The sequence below is a fragment of the Triticum dicoccoides genome, chromosome 7A, assembly GCF_002162155.2.
Source record: "Triticum dicoccoides isolate Atlit2015 ecotype Zavitan chromosome 7A, WEW_v2.0, whole genome shotgun sequence".
NCBI classification, from domain to species: domain Eukaryota; kingdom Viridiplantae; phylum Streptophyta; class Magnoliopsida; order Poales; family Poaceae; genus Triticum; species Triticum dicoccoides.
In genome coordinates this window covers 625,748,117-625,763,262 of record NC_041392.1, presented here as the reverse complement: position 1 = coordinate 625,763,262, position 15,146 = coordinate 625,748,117, and the positions used below count along the sequence as shown (strand labels likewise).

General features: G+C 40.8%; 2 long non-coding RNA genes across 2 annotated transcripts; one reads left to right on the top strand and one right to left on the bottom strand.

The window, feature by feature from the left end:
- Positions 1–4,454: 4,454 nt before the first annotated feature.
- LOC119331228 lies at positions 4,455–7,002 on the top strand. Its single transcript, XR_005160425.1, has 2 exons — positions 4,455–5,525; positions 5,682–7,002. It is a non-coding gene; the product is annotated as an uncharacterized LOC119331228 (long non-coding RNA).
- Positions 7,003–7,892: 890 nt separating this feature from the next.
- On the bottom strand, positions 7,893–9,471 carry LOC119333503. Its single transcript, XR_005161207.1, has 3 exons — positions 9,207–9,471; positions 8,986–9,103; positions 7,893–8,160 (listed from the first exon to the last, which is right to left on the bottom strand). It is a non-coding gene; the product is annotated as an uncharacterized LOC119333503 (long non-coding RNA).
- Between the last annotated feature and the right edge of the window lie 5,675 nt (positions 9,472–15,146).

Sequence of the window (15,146 nt, the reverse complement as noted above, 5' to 3'; positions counted from 1 at the left end):
GTTGTTCTTATTGAAATCTTTAAAAAGACTTGTATTTAGGAACGGAGGAAGTATTTTGTTATAGAGGTTGATACATTGTAAAGGGGATGCGAATTAAGAAATCCCAGTGGTGTTGTGTCTGATTGATATGCGTGTGCTAAATTAAGAAATACGGATAATATATATGTACTAGTTGGAGTTGCTGCCCAAGTGATTGAACTCTTTTTTTAAAAACAATCAGGGTTTCAATTCTTTGTTTTGTTTTCTCAAGCTGACTTTGAACTGAATATCCTATTTGACGCTTAAGACAGTACATAGTTCAACAGTGCAAACCGCATTACACTTTCTTTGTTAGCGGGCTACCCATATAACGGAAAATAATCTATGTTCATCCCAGTTTTGAAAAATTCTAGAATGCTCATTTGCCCGGTTTTTTTCTTATTTTTTTCCTTTTCATTTTTTAGCTGCCGGTTCAAAGGTTTTGTTTATTTTTTGGATCTTTTGATGTTCTTTTTTTCCCTTGTTCCCTTTATTTCTTGTTGGTTCTTTCTTTATTTCCTCGAGAAATTATGAACATTATTATTAAATCTAAGAATAGTTTTTAAATTTGTTTCCAAGTTCGTCAATATTATGAATATTCATACATATTTTTCAAGTTTGTGCATATTTTTGAAAATGAGTGATTTTTTAATAATTGTAAACATTCTAAAAAATCACGAATATTTTGTAAATGCAAGAATATTTCTCAAAACTCGAGAGCATTCTACTCCCTCCATTCCTAAATATAAGTCTTTTTAGAGAATTGCAAATTAAAGATCCTTTTTTAAAATTATCTTACATTTTTAAATTCATAAACTTCTTGTAAATTCATGAACATTTTTCATTTCAGAAATTTTAGAAATCTTATAGTAGTTTTTTTTAAACCATCAGTTGTTGGCTTCTTTAGATGAACGTGAAGGGAAAAATAGCGATGATAGACTGGAAGCATTACCTAGCACCTTAAGGCCCGTCTCAGTGTCGTGTGGTGTACATGTGCTAAGAATGCCACATAGGCAAAAAAATAAAAACTAATGTGACAAAACTAAGTGAATAAATGATGTCAAGCAAGTGGACCTAGGTAAAACAATTAAGCATGGGAAAGTCTAGCTGCTAAAAAATTAAAGGAAGGAAGTTTATCTATAAGAAGCTAAGCAGTAAGCACCCATGCGTTGGAGAGTTTAGTTGTTAAGCATTTTCATGCACTTAGCGCCTTTGCATTGGGAAAGGCCTAAACATTGTATAGGATGTCCCGCGTCTGAACTAGCGAAGAGAAAATGGGGCCCAGTGGGCTTTGGTGTAGTGGTGTAAGTGAAAGGATGATGGCCAAGTTTCGAACAAAATTGAATAGTATTCTCAAAGGCCGCCGGAGGTTCTATCAAGTTTCTTCAATGTTAGACCCAAATCAGCGGCCCATATAATACAAAATTCCCCAAATTGAATGTTTCTTCAATGTTTCGAACAAAATTGAATAGTATTCTCAAAGGCCGCCGGACAGATAGGAACTCCTATGTGACGGATTTTGCGCGAAATTGCCCCAAGACGCACAAACGTGAGAGACCGAGCCAGCCCATTAAGCAAATGGTTCACGTTCTTTTTTCTGTGCGGTTGGTAGGGACTCAGTACGATAGAAAGATGCACACTATTGACTCGACTGCACTATAGATTGCGGTTTTTGAGTCAACAATATATTTTACTTTAAAATTTTGAACAATATTTCAGAACATGAACTTTTTTTAAAAAAAAGCAAACACTTTTTGAAAATGAGATTTTTTTGAAAACACAACATTTTTTAAAGCATGAACAGTTTTTAAATTTGTGAAATAAATTAGAAACAAGAAATTGTTTTGAAATTTGGAGCCATTTTTTTAAATGTGAGTGCTTTTTGAAAATTACTAACCTTTTTGGGAACCATGGACATAATTTGAGTTTATGATATATATATTTAAAACGGGAACCTTTTAGAAATTCCAGACAACATTAGAAAACATGGTCATTTTTTTGAAGACACACGCTTTTCTTCGACCAAAATTTGAAATTCTGACCCTTTTTTTAAAAGGGAACTTCTATAAGAAGAAAAATGAAACAGTGAAAAGGAACTCAAGAGAACCCAGAAAAGAAGCCACTTGTGCGAACCAATCTGCTCCAGAGTGACGTGGAGTCAGATTGTCTTGCTCGTCGAAGCATGCAATGGAAATACTGAAATTTGGTGTCCCTATGCAGCTGTGTTAGCAGATTGCTTCGAGTTAGCACACAGTATCCAAGGTATTGCGTTCAATCACTGTCCCAGAGAAGCAAACGGCTTGGCACATTTTCTTGGTAGATTTTGTTTTGATTCAAACTCTTCTTTTGGTTGGATAGATGAAACAGCTGCCTTGTTATTACCGCATGTAACTAGTGATGTGACTTTGCCACTAGATCAATAAAATTGCCAAGCGGCTTTTCCTAAGAAAAAGCCTTTGACTGGATCGTTAGGAGAACCGTGATACCTGGGTCGACCAAACTTCAAATACTAGACTTGACATTGGTGCTCGCATTTTTCTAAATGTATCTCAAATCTTCCGGCAATGTGTGTTTAGCGGAAGAAGATGTTTCCGTCAACTACTAATAGAAGTGAGTGGTGTGTATGTATGAGTCCCTACAACATTGCTCAAAATTATAAAAGATGTTCATATTCTAAAACATTGCATTTGTACAATGTTGAACAATGTATGCGTGTGTGCATTCATGTGGCCTTCTTTTGCATTTATAATGTGATAAAAAAGAACATGTCAGGAAAATTCTTTAGGGCGTGCCAACGTGCCGCCCGCAGCATGCCCTACCATGGCTCGCCTTCAGGGCAGCACATATTGGGGCCGGCCCAGTAGCCGCTGCTCGCCTGCTGTTACCTGTTTTTCTCTCTTTGTCTCAAAAAGTTACCTTTTTCTCTTCTGTTTTTCTACCCTTTTATTCACACATCTTTCTTTTATTGCTTTATTTTTCATTTTTTTTTCATATTCAAGAATATTCTAAATATAGACATTATAAAAACATTTAGAGATTTTTTTTAAATTAATCTTGCATTTGGAAAATATTAAACATGTATTGAAAATGTAGAATGCAAATCAAAAAAGGTAGAAAATGTTAATCATGTGTACGAAATTTCTTTATATTTTTTAAATGGAATTTAGTGTATGTTACATTACAAAAAGTTCATAAATTGTTTTTCAAAATGTTTGGGACATTTTCAAAAAAATTATTTGAAAAAAACGATTGCATAGTTCAGAAACAAGTATCATAAAAAAATGTTTAAAATGTATTTGAAAGTCTATTCTAAGCATATTTTAATAAAAATGTTTAAAGTGTATTTGAAAAATGTGAAAAGATATAAAAAATATGTACACATCTATGGAAAAAAATATTAAAAATGTTAAGAATTTGTAAAAAATCTATTGTATACAAAAAATGCACAATGCATAGAGCAAATGTGGTCATGTGTTGAGAAATGAAAAATGGAACAGACAAGAAAACCAACAAAAACTGTCAAAGAAACAAAAGAGAAGCAAGAAAACATGATGAAAACAAAGAAAAACAAGAAATAAACAAAATAAAAACAAAGTATAACTAACAACGAAAAACCAAAAAACCAAAGCAAATTGTAAAAAAGAAAAGAAAACAAAAAAAATAAAAAATAAAACAAAAAAAGCGTAGTACACCAGATATATAGCGACCGCTACGAGGCGAGCGAACTACGCACGAAGAAATGGGCTGGCCTGCTAATTGTCACCCGTGCACCATTTCTAGTAGGACTCGGTACGAGCGACATATAGCGCTGGCGCCTTCTTGAAGGTTTCCAAAACTGGAATGTTGTGGCATGCTGCTACCGGTTAATGATATGCTGGCCCAGTATGGCATTCTTCGCATGCTCCCTTGCGTGTTTTGTTGACAAATTGACGCAATGAACATCCAATAGGGTATGCTAGACAGGTCTTAAGGTGACATGAAGGCTGGGGCTTGAATAGTCTTTTAATCAACTAGAAGATGTTATCAAATGCGAAACAATCTGTAGTTGGATGCTTCGGAGGGCAGTGATATCCCAGTCCGCCAGGGTTCAAGTTCTAGAGTTGAAATTTATGCTCGCATTTTTGTGAATTTATATCAGGCCTTCCAATGATATGCCGGCTCAATCTCTCGAAGGTGCTCATAGAGGTAAGGTGTCTACACTATTTTAAAAAAAAGAAGAAAACTAACTTACAACTGTTACAGTGATTGGCGATTTTAGGGACCGTCCGTTCACTATGATCAAACGGTGGAGAAATAGGAGTTATCGGGAGTTACTAAACTAAAATTACATGAAATTACAAATAATTGTGGGACCATTACAAGATTATGGTGGGGCTAATCATTTTCTAAAAGGGTAAATCCGTCCAATTTAGTGTGCAGCGCTGGGAGAAAAGGAAAAGAAAATCTAGCCCTGCACGCTTCGTCCCCAATCTGTCGATCCCCTCTCCGCTTGCCTCCTCCTCTCCCGGGTCGCTGCGCCGCCGGCTCAGCCGCTTCTCCTGCGCCTTCTCCTCCTCGCTCCTCTCCTCATAGATGAGTCCTCGACCAGATCGGCATCCAGCGCAGGAGGATCCGGATGGTCGTGGTGGTGGCATATTCAGCGGCGTCGCCGGACGAGCTCCAGGCGCGGGGGAGATATCTCCACGGGCCCGCGCAACCACGTCCCCTCGCTGACGTCGGCATGTAGTCCGCCCATGCCGTCGCGGAGAGGGAGCAGCCGCGCCCGGAAGAGGTCGTCCCCAACGTCTGCATAATCCAGTCCGGATTTGTGGAGAGCCCGGCGCAGCACCGTCTACAGGCCCATATCTCTTACTCTACCTTCTTCCTTGCAAAGGCAAGGCTTCCATTGCTCTTCAGTTCTGGTTACTAGTTGGAAACTGTAAAAATATCTGATGAAGCACATCAGCTTTCCACAGTGGCCATGTAACTAAATTCTGAATGTTGCTTCGTTATGACGCGTAGGAGCCCAAGCAGCACCAGGCACATTTGAGTTTCCTCTCCCAACGCCAGCAAGTCCATCAGCTGCTCCTCTTGCGTTAACACACACAGGACTAAACATACCATTCCCATCGCCTTGGGCATCTGCAAGGCAGATACTACCTTCAGTTCCTGAAGCACTTGTCCTATCATGCTCCTGCCTGTAGTCACAAGAATTACTTGTAAGGCAACAGTTTCTGCAAGTATCAGGAACTATTGCTTGCACTCTGCGGCACAGGAGCATCTGCATTAACAAATCAGCAAAGTTTCAGAGATGGTCTTACAGGGAAAAAAGCATTTATAGGGGAAAAAGCCCATTTTACAGGGATAGACTAACCTGAAGCCAAAGACCATCATTTATAGCTTTGCAAGGAAATTCAAATTCTTCAAGTTGCTTTCGAACACTTAACAGTGCATCAAATGACATATTGTAATAGAGAAGAGAACCCCTTTCAAATATATTCATGAAAGTATTATGCTTGATGGAGCAGGTAGGCAACTCCCTTTTGTCTAAGCTTTTATAAATATTATTAATTGACTTGATTATTTGCAAGTGTGTGATATCTGTATTCTGTAAAACAGGTCATGATTGATTTTGCAGTTGCTGATTCATTTTTTTGCTTCCAATGCTTTGTTACATTGATAAGGGCCGGAGCTTCAATGACGAATCCACTATTCGCAGACAGCCCAACTCGACAGGCACGAGCCATGTCGACAGTCGAGGTGGCACTCAGGGGCATGCTCACCTCGGCAGTCATCAAGGTGGCGAGATCAATTCTACCATTTCAGGCAACATCAAGCTGCACAGGAAACTGAGGAACGATCTAGAGAACATGAAGATGATGCCAGAGTCGGTGGAGGTTGTGCTCGGCGACGTTGAGAGGGAGTCTATCAAGCATAAGTCCATGCTTCTGTGGCTGAATTGGCTTAAGGATGCCGCGAACGACGTCTCCGACATGCTTGAAGATTTTGAAGATGAAACCGACTTCAACCTGCTATGCAAGATTCTGTCGATTTGGCCACTATCAATCTTGATCTGAATGATGTTGTTTAATAATAGATGAATATTTTTAGATAATGAACTACATCTAAAACTTTTTTATGTAGTGAAGTAGATCTTAACCTCACTGTTGGAGTTGATCTTTGAGTCGATGTTAAGTAAAAGCTACTTCTGCTTGTTGATGCAAGACCACCTTTAGATTCGAAAATGTCCCTGCCTTCTTTTGTTTGACCAATAGTAAGCTATGTCCACAAATACCATGATTTGATTGAGGGGAAAGTGAAGTAGAACTAGTCTGGTATCCCAAGTGTAATATCAGTTTCTGCATTGTTTTTCTCAACCACCTGATTGAAACTAGTTTGTAATGCCATCTCCGCCCCTTTCAAGCCTTCCATGGTACTGATACACCGCATTGTACCTCTTGCAGCGGGCAGCCACGATGAAGAAGATTAAGATGCCACGTAAGATGAGATCGATGCAAAAGCGCCTACAAAAGATGGACTGTGATAGTTATGGTGTTCAGCCAGAAATTCACTACAAGGAGTGGCAAGTTCCTGACATCCAGGAAACAACAGGATATGTGGAGGAGGCAGAAATCATCCGCAGGACTGATGATGAAAGGAAAATCTTGGATTGCATATCTGGGAGCAATAGTTATTTCCCCCTGCTTTTGATTACAGTGATTGGAGTCAGTAGGTAGTGATTAGAGTCAGTAGGTAATACAGGACATGGTAAATTTCATTGGAATATAACTTGCAAGTTGATGGGTTCAGAACCTTTGTGCTGTGAAAAAGAGTTACATTCTTATGATTATGCCACTGGACTATGGCCATTTTCCCTTCAAATTAGCTAGGAATCTGTCTATTTAGGCAGTGTATGGCGCCGTATAGAATGGACAGTAATTATGTATAGTATTTCTTCGAAAACCAGAATTGGCTCAATTTGGAAGAATGGCTGCTTTATGTGAATTTGTTACCCTCTTTGCACGTGTTGCTACAAGTGCATTACCATGCGACACATCATTTGCATGATGATCTAAATACCTTTCGTATGCTTCTGGGCCGGACATGTCCGAAGAAGACATATATGCATGTCCAAAGAAGACATATATGCATGTGGGTACATGGATATCGGCGAGAGGGACTTGGGAGAATATGGGTCATCGCCCAAAAGGAAGAAACTTGCAGATAACAATTCGGCAGCAGTGACGAGCCTCTTGAGTAGGCTTTTGGTTTTTCTACAATTTCAAGCTTTAGAGCTGAATTATTGTCCCAAGTAGTGTTTACATTATTTTCGAACCAACAATCACTTCATTGAAGAGACAATTGTGAGACTATGTTTACAATAATAGGCTTTCAACTTTGAGTTGTTGCTCATTTTTTAGATGAAAGGTTTCTTTAATGCCCGCGCACTTAATTATGGTTTTTACTATTTTTGTATTGCATATGCTGCACTAGTCCAAACCAGTTTTATGTTCATAACGTCAATTAAATGACCAGTTGTACTAAGAATGTCACTACATTTTGGATTGATGCAAATTTGCACAGGCACATTTCACGAGACAGGCAAAGAGTATTTGCTTAAAAATTTGGTGCAATTTGTCAAAATGCATATTTTCCATCATATATCTGTACATGTATCTGGGTATAACCAATCAAGATAGCACATTGGTTGAATCAGTTTCAGAGTTCAGGGTCAGTACATGACAAGGCGATCACCTATCAACAAGCTTAGGATAAGACACAACATTTGAAAAATGAGCAGGACTCGACCAACTCCAGTTGAAATAGTGCTACATAAGACCAATTCCACAAATAATGTACAGAAGTAGTAGAGCAAGCGCAACAAAGTATCACTAATAAACATATAAATGGGAGTCTTCTTCACAGAATGCAGACCTTGCTCGCAATCAGTCATGATACATATGATAGGGTACGTACTCTGATTACATAGCATCCCAATTAATCCATCACACTCTACAAGTTTTTTTTGCGGGTACACTCTACAAGTTATAACAAAGATAGTTACTAGAATTGCAAGTAGGGAATGCAGCTCTCTTCTCTTCATTGCTGGAGCCTTTGTCCATCCAAAAGCTTCCACATATCCTTTTTCTTCACATGGCAAACCTGTTTCAGAGAAAGCAGAGGAGGTTCAGGATAGCGGCACACAAATTTCCTTGCTGGAATCTGAACATTACATAGCAGGTTCACAAATGTACTACTCATATTGCGGCACACAACTCCAAAACAGCAGCTTCTTAAGCTCATGATTTAGATGCTGCGTAAATTAAACATGCTAGGTCAGTTCTGAACTACATATGGCAATCTCACTCCAAATATGTGCATATTTTAACTGCTGAAATTAATACTCCAAATACATGCAATGCAACCTCCAGAAATGTGAGAACACAACACCTAGGCATGACATCTGCAATTACAACTCACTGGCTACGAATACATCGGTTCACGGTAATAGTAAATCACAGAAGAAATCTTATCACAAATAACAAAACCACTCAATCTACTAGACGTGACAAATACATCTGCAATGGGTGTGACATCTGCTTTATAACTACCGTAAACTGAATCTAATCTTACCAAAACCGCAATGGGTGTGATATCTACTTGGACACTTGGAGGTGTTTGGACCATCGATCAGCATTATTGACTTGTTGATTTTCATAAACTAGATGATTTTTAGATCATTAATTCAGAAACTTGTTGATTTTTATATAAGTGATTTCAGAACATAGCAAACAAATTCAGAAACTGCAAAGCGATCAGGCCGGTTCCACTATCACCTACACCTACACGCGTGCGGAATGTGACTTTGAATGTCTGAATGGAACAAATTCAGACATTCATTGATGGATGACTATGTGGTTTACTGTGCACATGCAATGCAAAAGAGAGAACAAAGAAAGAATGGCATGAAATACAGAAGTACAGAACCTGAATATTCTGACGGATGAATATCTTTGAATGTCTGAATTTGTTCCATTGTCGCCTACACGCGTGTGGAATCGTCAGAGGTAGACGGCGGCGCAGGGGGCTGGGAGGGATACTCGTCCTGGGCGAGAATCGACGGTTATAGATAACGGGGTCAGAGGATGTACATGAAAAAACAGGGCCGTCCTCGGCGGCGGCGGCGGAAGATTAAGCCCCGGGGTTACCTTCCTATGGATTGGGTCGCCGGCGTTGATGGCCGTCAGTGGCTGATCCAGGGAGGAGGCGCTGCCGTGGGGAGCGCCTATTCGACGGGGCAATGCTCGGGGCGCTGGGGCAGCAGAGGAGAGCAGGCGGCTGCGGCTGTGCGAGGGTCGGCGACGGACGGCGGCACGAGAGACAGGAGGGACGCTGGCGGCGCCACGATCGAGGGCAGGGTTGGCGGCGGCGCCTGTGCGAGGGGATTGAGGAGCCTAACAACGACGAAGGCTGTACCAGGGATTGACTAGCGACTAGATTGACCTGCTAATTTACAATCTATCCTTTTCACACAAAAAAACTCTTTAAATCATTTCTTAGATCCGACGGTTAGAAAAAAACAGAGGCGCAGTTACACAAAATTACGAGTCGTAACTCGCCAATCACCGTAAAAGAGCTCAAACTAACTATGTTGTACGGAGTTTGATTTACAAATTACGACTGCAAAGCCCCGGAGAAATGTATAATCAAGATCGGAAACCTTGTTCTATGCTTGTTAAAATATTATTTAAAATGTAAGGTCTCTGACAAGATATACAATGCTGATACCCCAGGTAGACAATTGTACCGAAAAACTCCGTAAATTGACTTTGCAGATGTACATTTCTCTGTCGCAAAGGGAAAAAACATCGTCCTTTTCAGATAGATAAATCTCTGTCTATCCTTTGAGAAGAGACACGGAAGTCAGTTTACACCGCCGAGCACAGACAAGCAACTAGATTATGAACATCAATAAAAAAACACCGTAGCAAAAACCACCGACGACGACAATCAAACACTCTCATTTTGAACAGGCGAAACGTTTTCAGGGAAAAGGGACAGTTGTGAAAAGGATGGTATGCGATTCCAAAGAGTACTTAGGATTACGGATAATTTTTCAAGCAGCTAGCCAACGGGGAGATGTTGGACATCATCCATGACGGAGGCGGCTTCAAGGTCATACAAATGGACGTTTGGTGTGTCGGATGTGGTGATCCGCGTTAGCCAACCAAACACTGCTCGGTCACTCGGGATATCAAAAGCCACACGTCCGGTTTCAGGACACATCCACCTTTTTGTGCAATGACAAAACATGCTGTTCAGGAGCGTTCACATCAGAATCAACACCGGCCTGTGCGCCGGTCCGGCCATGCAATCAAGTGATCAACCATGTCATCATATATGTTGGTGTCGAGTCAGTCAGAAGGAGATCTGTGCGCGTCACATGATTAAGCTGCTTTTTTCTTCTGGAAGATCTGTGGTTGTTGATGATACATTGACAACATCCACTAGTAAATTGTCCCCTATTTTCTTCTGTAAAGATAAGGTACGCTCTTTGCGTAGTCTCGAAAATAAAAGCTGTCTTTTCTAGATCAACGGGGACAGAGTTACACAGTTCAGGAAATAAAAGAAAATAGTGACAAGCTTACAGAAAGGAATCCAAGAAGAACGGACCCATTTGCTGTCCCTCTCCTGGCCTGGAACAGTGAATTTTGCTCTAGAGTGACAAGATTACAGAAAGGAACCAAAGAACAACGGATCGATCTGCTCTCTCCTCCTGGCCAGCGACAGTGAGATTTGCTGATTCCAGGTGCTGTCGCATCCGATCTGAATTAACCTGAAAATATTGCAGGGCTGAAACTGAATGGGGGAGTTGTTACGTTCCCTTCTGTCAAACCGGTGACCTGCTACCGAGCTATGTATATACGCCCTCCCGAGCTGTATTTTCCTTCATACATTTTGGTAGCCGGTAGCCTAATACTTCGTAGAAAACGAGGTGTCTCTGTAGATATAGCTTAGATTAGTACTCTATACGTAGTAGTATTTCCTCTGACGTACTTTGTCACCGTGCTTTGGGCTGGATAACTATCGTTAGCTTGACAGCGAATATATACTTGGAGGCTAAGCCAGTGAGCATAGATTGTTCGCCGCTTGTCGTATGCGAGTACGTACACGTCTACATGATGCAGTATTTTTGGGGGTAGACGAGAGGTCTCGTATGTCGTATCAGCACCGGTGGCTCCGACGGCGATACCCAGCGGGACCATGACGGACGTCCATATCACACGAGAGTTTAAACGACGACATGATTCTGGTTAGCCGGTCAGTGGACACATCACGGGCGGCGTGTCATGGCGTCGACGTCCGTCTTCTCCTCTCTTCAAATCTCGACCCACAGCCTCTCAACTGATAAAGGCTTCTTTGCTCTGCTGCGTGCATAGATGCACAGAACAGCATCCATGGTTTCCCAATCTGGCGCTCCGCGGGACCCACTCCCATGTTTAAAGCGGACCCACACCCCACGACGCAAAGCTCCCCTGATCATCGGCTTGTGGGACCAGTCGCATTGGCGGGCCATCCGGACATTAACGATCCAAGATTTTTGACATCAGAAATTCTGATCTTCAGGACAGGCAACCGAAGAGCACAAAGGGTAAAACAGGGCAAATCAAATCGGCATCATTTTTCAGTTGAGGGTTTCAGAATGTAAAATTAACACCCAAATATATGATACTCCCTCCGTTCATTTTTGTAAGTCTTTTCAGACAACTTAAAATAGGCTGTTTTGCACATTGTCTGAAATGTCTTCATGATGTTATAAAAATGAACAGATGGAGTAGCGATAATGCAGCAAACGATCCAGAGTAGTAGTACTCCTACAAAGCTGTGCTGTGGGGTGCATGGATGCAACGGATGTGGATATTTTTGCCCCCACCCCCGATGTTTGGGTAGCCCCGTGCGTGGTCCGCGGCACCTTAATCTTTCTTTAACATTTGTTTTGTTGTTATAGAAAACAATGGCAGCGCTAGATCCCTTATGCAGTCATTTGCTTTGACGGCACGTCGAAACGTGGAGGCATGTGTTGGAATTGTTGGAGAAGAACATACGCTTCATTTTAGCTTCAAATTTCGTCGCTTATTTTTATTTCTGTTGAGTACCTCTTCGTAGGTTTTGACTTCTCAAACACAGCTGGTAGATGCCAACGGTATCCTTTTTTTTTTCTTGAGGGATAGATGCCAATGTTATCTGATCTGATTAAACAAAAGTGAGCTTGAGTTGAGGCCTTATAGTGATCTAAAAGACCTATATTAATTTACAGAGTGAGTACACAGGAATTGCCCATGTTTGGTCATCACACCTCTTTTCTTCTCTTAGATTTTTTTCCGCTAATTTTAAGTTGACTGGAATTTTTCTTAAGTCTCAATCGATTTAGAAAATGTAACTGTAGTTTAGCAAAAAGTGAAACTTGCTTTATTTCTAGAAAAAACGCAAATGAGTGCAAATTACAATTTTTATTGAACTGAATTCTCACGTTTCTGAATCGAATGAATGTTAGAAAAATCCCAATCAACATAGACATAGATGAAATATTTCTTCTGATTGTTAAGAAATGATAAGGCCAGCTTGGAATCGGTGTAAGTTTTAACGTTTGGATTTAGTTTACAGGTGTATAATACTGGCGGCAGCGTGACTTTCGCCTCAAATAAAGCACGCCTAGAGGTGTGTATAGTTTTACGAGGTTATTCAGGGGCCAAACAACAATCCAAGCGGAGCCTAATGGTGTACCCTAAGCCGTTCATCTAAAAAAAAATAGTGTTAAGAGTACCGCTAGACTCCTCATTCGAAGAAGGAAGTAAATAAGTACCACCGGTAGAATGAAAAGAAGATGGGTGTAGCTTGGTGATTTTGTCAAAACAGTCCATTTCTTATAGAGATCTGTGAAGTATGATGTGCTAGTACGCCATTCAATAGACATTTTTTGAATTCAATTTCCTCTATAAAAGAAATTATAAAGCTGCAAATAAAGAGAGGAAGAAATTTTAGGTGAGATGGATGAGCTTCCCTTGAAGCAAGAAATTATGTGGAAACAAAGGCCACATATTGGATGGTTGAAATGGGGATCCAAATACCAAATATTTTGACAAGAAGACTTCTTGGAGAGCAAGGAAAAATAATATCTTTGTACTAACGAAAAATAATGGTTCTCTCGCAGATAATTTGAAGGAGACTCAGAATATTACAAACTCGTTATTTAAGCAAATGTATTTGTGGGACTCGAATGTGGATCATTCCCATATTTTTATCACTTGTGCAACCACTGGTGAGTGCTGAGATGAATTTAGGAAATATAATGGTTCTCTCATGGTTGAATGTAAACGTGCAGTTGAGGAATGTTCACATCGGAATCGACACCCCTGTGTTCCGTGCCGGTCCGGCAATGCAATGAAGTGATCAACCATGTCACCGTATATGCTGGTGTCGTGATGTTTATGTGTCAGTCAAAAGGAGATCTATGCGGGTTACCGTTGAAGAATCTCGTCGTCCGTGTGGTGTCATGAGGTAGTTGGTGCATATATGGTCATTATTGTAGTTTGCCGAACGTGGATCTGATCTTTTTTTTTTCTCGCCTACGCATAGCTTTGGTCTTATATGACTTTGCTATTTGCTGGCGTGCTTTTTGTGTGCGTGTGTTAGTGTTGGCTGTGTGCATCTTAGTTATGCAGAGGCCGGGTGTGCGCTCAATGTGTTTGTATCCTCTTGATGCTTCATTTTGAGTCAATAAAATTCACTCTTTATCGAAAAATACGGGTCACATGATTAAGCTGTTTTTTTCTTCTAAAAGATCTTTGTGAGTTGTCTGCCTAGGTGCTAAGGAGTGGTGTGGTTGTTGATGATACATTGACAACATCTTGTAATTGTCCTCTCTTTTCTTCTATAAAAATAAGGTGCGCTCTTTGCGTACTCTCGGGAAAAGAAACTGTTTGTGTGGATCAACATGACAAGATTACACAGTTCAGAAAATTAAAACAATAGTGACAAACTTACAGAAAGGAATCCAAGAACAACAAATACATTTGCTCTCTCCTAACGAAAAAAGGGTTTTCCCTGCTTTGTATTATACTCCCTCCGTTCCTAAATATAAGGTGTATTAGTTTTTCAAAAAGTCAACGGTTGTCTATGTTTGACCAACTTTACAGCAAAATATATGAAGATTTATAATACTAAATATATAAAATATAAAAATATAGTTCATGATGAATCTAGTGATAATGATTTGGTATTCTAGATATTGATATTTTTGTCTATAAACTTGGTCAAACTTAGAGAAGTTTGACTTTTTAAAAAAATAATACACCTTATATTGAAGAACGGAGGGAGTATAAAGCAACTATCACCGCAATATATGTGAGAAGCGATAGAAACTCACGCCACCTACACAACACACACACATACACACACTCAAAGCAAGATACATAGATGCCAAGCACCGAAACACCACCCCATCGACCACCAAGCTAACTACGGATATGCGAAGAAGACTTCTTGGAGGCCAACGGAGACCTCCATCATGACAAACCACTATGAAGAGGTGAAACGGACAACTACAAAGCCAGGACTCCAGAGCGGTGTCTCTCAGAAGGTAACGACCACAGAGCCGCCACCGCCCAATCGCGCAGATCAAGTTTTCGCCTGGAATAAGACAAAAGAATTGGAGACGCTGTGATAGAGCCTTTAGGGAGGATAAGACAAAAAAAGTTTTCCTGGCTTTGTATTATGAATAATAGTGAAAACGAGCGGGGGACCACGAGTCCCTGCCGCAGCCGGCGACGGCTGGGCTTCTCCCGGCCGCGTCCTTGGGTGGCAGCGAGGGAGGAGGGGGAGGAGGAGGGAGGGGGGCCGGCCAGCGAGAGCTACGGTTGCCTCCCGTCCGGCGAATGTGAAAGGAGTTCTCCCGTCTCTACCCCTTTCACATTTGCTCTCTCCTGGCCGGAAGAGTGAATCTTGCTCTAGAGTGACAAGATCACACAGAGGAGGCTGCCCACAGAGGAACCCAATAACAACAGACCGATCTGCTCTCTGCTGGTCAGCGACAGTGAGATTTGCTGATTCCAGGAGGTGTCCAATTCGATTTGAATTGAAGGGGCTTG